At 25.4% G+C, this 6,674-nt stretch overlaps 1 long non-coding RNA gene across 1 annotated transcript in view; it reads left to right on the forward strand.

Moving 5' to 3' along the window:
* Positions 1-2,249: 2,249 nt before the first annotated feature.
* Positions 2,250-6,674, forward strand: part of LOC126905622 (uncharacterized) — a 15,222-nt gene continuing 10,797 nt past the window's right edge. Inside the window, exon 1 of the long non-coding RNA XR_007704060.1 lies at positions 2,250-2,633. This is a non-coding gene — a long non-coding RNA (uncharacterized LOC126905622). The remainder of the gene's footprint in view (positions 2,634-6,674) is intronic.

The following is a 6,674-nucleotide window of genomic DNA, read 5'->3' on the forward strand; positions in this document are numbered from 1 at the left end:
ATTATAAAGTTAAAAATGTAAAAAATAAAATTGAGAATTTTCACACAATAATAGCATTTGGTAGCCATTTTCACCTTGAAGATAAAATAAAGTCCGAAATTTTTTTTTTCCATGATAAAGTATATTACATTAGCTTTAATTTAAGATATATATAAAAGTGTCAGACTTTCCGGAACACTTTCAAAATTTAAGTTGAAAAAGTCAATTTTTTGTGAAAAAGTTGTCATTTTGAATCCCCCCCTGTAGGCAGGTAAAAAGTCAGATTTATAAAAAAAATATACCAAATGATAGGTAAAGACACCATGCATCCATAAAAATAGAATTATATTAATCCATACATCTTTCAAAAAGTTATAGCATTATAAAGTTAAAAAAATAAAAAAGAATTTTTTTACAAAAATCGTATTTTTTTTATTAAGTTTAAAGTCTGTTTTTACCATGAAGATAAAATAAATTCCGAAATTTTTTTTTACCATTATAAAGTATATTTTATTAGCTTTAATTTAAGATATATATAAAATTGTCAGACCTTCCGGAACACTTTCAAAAGTTAAGTTGAAAAAGTTCTACTTTCTATATGCATTTTTATGTTTTGAATCCCCTCTGTATTAAGGGAAATGGTCCGATTAAAAAAACAGTATGTCGAATGAAAGATCTATGTAAATACTACTTCTCATACAAAAATTGTAATGATCCATACATTTTTCAAAAAGTTATAGCATAATAAAGTTAAAAATGTAAAATACAAAATCGAAAATTTTCACACAAAAATAGCATTCGGTAGCCATTTTCACCATGAAGATAAGATAAAGTCCGAAATTTTTTTTTACCATAATAAAGTATATTACATTAGCTTTAATTTAAGATATATATAAAAGTGTCAGACCTTCCGGAACACTTTCAAAAGTTAAGTTGAAAAAGTTCTACTTTCTATATGCATTTTTATGTTTTGAATCCCCTCTGTATTAAGGGAAATGGTCCGATTAAAAAAACAGTATGTCGAATGAAAGATCTATGTAAATACTACTTCTCATACAAAAATTGTAATGATCCATACATTTTTCAAAAAGTTATAGCATAATAAAGTTAAAAATGTAAAATACAAAATTGAACATTTTCACACAAAAATAGCATTCGGTAGCCATTTACACCGTGAAGATAAGATAAAGTCCGAAATGTTTTTTTTCCATGATAAAGTATATTACATAAGCTTTAATTTAAGATATATATAAAAGTGTCAGACCTTCCGAAACACTTTCAAAAGTTAAGTTGAAAAAATTAAATTTTTGTAAAAAAGTTGTCATTTTAAATCCCCCCCTGTGGGCAGGTTAAGTGTCAGATATAAAAAAAAAATATACCAAAAGATAGGTGATGACATCATGCATCTATAAAAAAAAGAATTATATTGATATGTTTATTTCTAAAAGAGTTACAGCAGTTTTTAGTAAAAAAAATTGAAAAAATTTCGAAAATTAGCGATTTTTAAATTTGTAATTTTTTTGGATGTTTCCCCATTTACGGGGAACTAGGGAATTTTTTTCAATTTTTGAGGGTAATGTCTTCGACTAGATACGATTTGTGATCTTTTGACGTATCATTGAAAGAAATCGGTTCGGTGAGAGCTGAGTAAAAGTGGCAACAGACACAAAAAAAAAAAAACACATTTTAGTAAAACCAATACCTTCTCAGCTTCGCATCGAATCTAAAAAATTAGTAGAACAGCTGCTATTAATAATTGGTCAGATAATGATAAACCTCAATATTTAGTAGCTTTTTTGCAAAGTTCTGCTTTAACCTTTTATGATAATATTGAATTAAAAAATTTACCCTGGCATGAATTAGAAAAAAAATTTAAAGAAGAATTTTAACTAATTGCTTAAAATGATATGTGACGTATTTTATTAGAGAAAGAAAGCAATTAGATGATGAACAAACAGTTGAATAAATTAATGATATGAAGCCTCTATGTAAGAGAATTTACTGCAATGTGTCAAAGGAAAAGTTGGTGAGAAATGTTATTAAAGGTTTAAATCCAAGTATTGCTATATATGTTAGTATTCTTGATAATTGTAACTTAACTGAATTTAAAGTTCGTTTGAAATTAAACAAAATAAATATAAATGAAAAAATAAATTAAATTACACAATCTGTTCGAGCCAGGCGACAAGGCGTGGTGGAAACAATTGGTTCTTATCAGCCGTTTCCACCACCAACCTGTTGCGCCGTCGATTAGTGCAAAAAAAAAAACAGTTGTTATATCGACGGGATACATGTCGGTTATTTTCAGTTTTATTCTCTTGCCTCTTTTACATTTTGGAGACATTTTTTACGTGCAGTAATTGTGTTGATGCTTGTTGTTAAATCCTCTCCGTTTCTCTTAATAAAATGTCGGTGACCAAAAAGATAAAATATTTGACGGTTTGAAAATTGTTAAATTCCGGCTGTGTTTTTTGCCATCAACTAATAATGTGCAAATAGCAAGACTAATAGTTTTCTACAATCACTCTGATTATTATCTATTATCGGATCTCATGATATAGAACTGGGTGTTTTTATTGCGATGGTCACCTGTTAGCGGAGTCACAGATGTGCTGAGCGGAAGACAACAGGTCGGATCGGCTTAAATTATTCTTGTAAATATATATATATATATATAAATAAATTTAAAAAAGTGCCTGTAAAATATTAGTTAAATACGGGGACGCCCATCTAATTATAACATATACAGAGTGATTTTTTTATTATAACCCACTCAATTACTTACAGAATAATAATAATTAAAAAATTTTTTTTTATTACTATCTTTAGTAACACATTATTCTTGAATTATTAACTATGTAATACTTTTTAAGTTCATCCCTTGCCTGGTAAGGGTGTCAACTTTGTTTTTTTAAATGGTAACACATATTTTTAATTTAATAAATTTTTTGAGTTTTTAATTCAATAATAAATGGCATCTAAATTTTTAATGAAACTTAATTTGTTTATTAGATATAAACATTTAAAGTTTCAAATTTTTGAGTTATTATATAGGTATAGTACACAAGGGATTACAAATACAGGTAGCTAATTGATTTTTTATGACATCGATATTAGCAGGTACACAGCATTGTTATTATTAATGATAGTAAGGTACATTGTTGTGAGTTTATAAATACACTAACCGACAATACAAAAATTATATCTATTGATAGTCATAATTGATAATAAACAATCCGTGACTGTGATAGCAATATCATAAAAAACCAATAAGCTACCTGTATTTGTAATCCCTGTGTATTATAACTATATATTAACTCAAAAATTTGAAACTTTAAGTGTTTATATCTAATAAACGAATAAAGTTATATTAAAAATTTATATTTCATTTACTATTAAATTANTTAAGTTTTATTAAAAATTCAAATGCCATTTATTATTGAATAAAAAACTCAAACATTTTATTAAATTAAAAATATGTTTTACCATTTAAAAAAACAAAGTTGACACCCCTACCAGACATAAGGGATGAACTTAAAAAGTATTACATAGTTAATAATTCAAGAATAATGTGTAACTAAAGATAGTAATAAAAAAAAATTTTTTAATTATTATTATTCTGTAAGTAATTGAGTGGGTTATGATAAAAAAATCACTCTGTATATAAATATATATATATATATATCAATATCAGAATAATAACAATCGATTTCAAAATAATCCTAACTTTAATAGAGGCAATATTAATTTGAACAAACATAATTTTTATAATGATTCATCAAATTAAAATCTTTATTAAATAAATTCTCAACAAAAAATAATTTTAGGCAAAATAGACAGGACATTAAATATCGCATAAATTTTCAACCTAATTATAATGAAAAAGGTTATGATAATAGTATTATGAAATGTAACATATGTACTTAAACAAATAATACTTCAAAAAATTGTTTCTTTAAAAACAATAAAGTCTTATGTCAGTTATGCAATTCTATAGGACATACAGCTCCCTATTGTAAGAAACATTCAAAAAACTTGAATTGAGGTTAAACAAAAAGGATGAAAATATTTGTTCACCTTTAAATTCAGCAAAAAATCAAAGTATATTACATATTAATAATATAATTGACGATACTAATCTTGCTTTTCATTTTTATGCTTATTTTAATAACACAAATATCCCAATAACAAGATTGACACAAGATCAAAAATTAGTTGTATAACAAATAAGTTACTACCCATAGATCAAATTATCTATAAAAATAACATTAAAATAGGTGGTCCAGATAACACACCATTAACAATGTTGGGAACAACAACAATTAACATATTAATAAATCACGTTAATTTTGCCATTAATATTTTTGTTGTCTTGAATTTAAACTGTTCAATAATTATTGGTAGTGACTTTTTAGATAAAAACAATCATTAATTTTGATAAAAAATTTTTAATTATAAATAAAAATCAATTAGTGCCACAAAAATAGCATTCGGTAGCCATTTACACCGTGAAGATAAGATAAAGTCCGAAATGTTTTTTTTCCATGATAAAGTATATTACATAAGCTTTAATTTAAGATATATATAAAAGTGTCAGACCTTCCGAAACACTTTCAAAAGTTAAGTTGAAANATTTACACATTGCATTTCTGCCGATCTAAAAATGAACAAGGGCATAGCTTTAGATATTTGTAATAGATATGGTAATATGGCTTCTACATTATTTAAACTTAAACCTAAAATAGGAGATGCTATTCCAATTTGTTTAAATGGTAGAGTAATTTATTATTTAATAACAAAAAACTATTACTTTGAAAAACCAGAATATATAAATATTAAAAAAGCATTAAACAATTTAAGAATTCAAATGAATAAACACAATGATACTGATGTTGCAATGCCTAAAATAGAATCAGGTTTAGACAAATAATAGTGGACCATAATAAAACAGATTATCTTTTCAACATTTTTGAATACAAATATTAATGTTTTAATATGTCATAAAAATGGAAAACACATTACTAATAATTGGAAAACTCAGGAACATAAATCATTAATTAATATAACAAAAGATTATGATTCATAACATTTGTCTAATCAAAATATAATTAATGAAAAAACTATTGATAATAACTTAAAAATTTATGTAAAATATAAAAATGGGGAAAATATATACAGGGTGTTCAGTAAGTCAGGAAACGGGTTTCTATTGTTCTCATTGTTTGTAACAATGAGAACAATAGAAACCCGTTTCCTGACTTACTGAACACCCTGTATAGTTCAAACAATTGTGGAATCTACGCAATTTATAATACATTAAATGATAATAAAGATAAAAAAATAACTTCAATAATGGAAATTTTAGATCTTTTTGAGTTACCTAATTATTGGTTTAGTGATATGAATTGGCAGCTATTGCAAATCATTACAATCACGATACTTACATTTTTGACTGTACAAATAAAAGTGGAATCATCTATGGTTTGGGTAATCGCCCTCCAATAGTTTTATACAATGTAAAAAATAATACACATTGGATTCCAGGTACATTAACAGATAAAAAATCAAAAGATATTCCAATAAAAACTATTACTTTTACAGAATTTGAACCACTTGATAATGTAAAAAGATCAACACTTAATAATAAAAATTCTATTAATAAAATTAATATTGATAGTTTTAAAAATATTGATAAAGGATCATTAATGAAAATAGAAAATAATAATAATATTCTCGCGGATAATGATTTTGATCAATTTAAACAACATATAACAGACTTAGAAGGTACGAAAATTAACATATCACCTAATTTAACAAATTGTAAACACAAACAGGTATTAACTTATTAAAACAATATATTCATTTATTCACTAGTGATAATGCAAAAATCAAAGTAGCATAAGTAAATCCATGTGGAATAAAAATGAAACCCAATATTACTGACCCTAAATTCAATGCACCTCTTAGAATTTCACCTCAACAAAGGGTAGAATTAAAAAAAACCCAGCACAGGGGGGTCGCGGCACAGTGGTGACGTGGTATAGATGGATTAAGTATAATGATATCTGACAGTGATTAAAATCACTATCAAAAAAAAACGCTTCGATGCAAATCTTTAGATAGTGTTTAATTTTAAAAAATTGGTGGACTATTCCAAAAGCTACATTATCTGCTAGTTCATTATTAATATCCTAATTAAGATAAAGTATGTAGAATGAAAAAGGGATTATTAAAAAATATTATTTCTCATAAAAAAATAATGTTGATCCATACACTTTTCAATATGTCATAGCATTATAAAGTTAAAAATTTAAAAAATAAAATCGAGAATTTTCACACAATAATAGCATTCGGTAGCCATTTTCACCGTGAAGATAAAATAAAGTTCGAAATTTTTTTTTCGCATAATAAAGTAAATTACATTAGCTTTAATTTAATATATATATAAAAGTGTCAGACTTTCCGGAACACTTTCAAAATTTAAGTTGAAAAAGTCAATTTTTTGTGAAAAAGTTGTCATTTTGAATCCCCCCCTGTAGGCAGGTCAAAAGTCAGATTTATAAAAAAAATATACCAAATGATAGGTAAAGACATCATGCATCTACAAAAAAAAGAATTATATTGATCCATACATCTTTCGAGAAGTTATAGCATTATAAAGTTAAAAATATAAAAAAGAATTTTTTTACAAAAAT

The sequence above is a fragment of the Daktulosphaira vitifoliae genome, unplaced genomic scaffold (genome assembly GCF_025091365.1).
Source record: "Daktulosphaira vitifoliae isolate Bord-2020 unplaced genomic scaffold, ASM2509136v1 Scaffold_4, whole genome shotgun sequence".
NCBI classification, from domain to species: Eukaryota; Metazoa; Arthropoda; class Insecta; order Hemiptera; family Phylloxeridae; genus Daktulosphaira; species Daktulosphaira vitifoliae.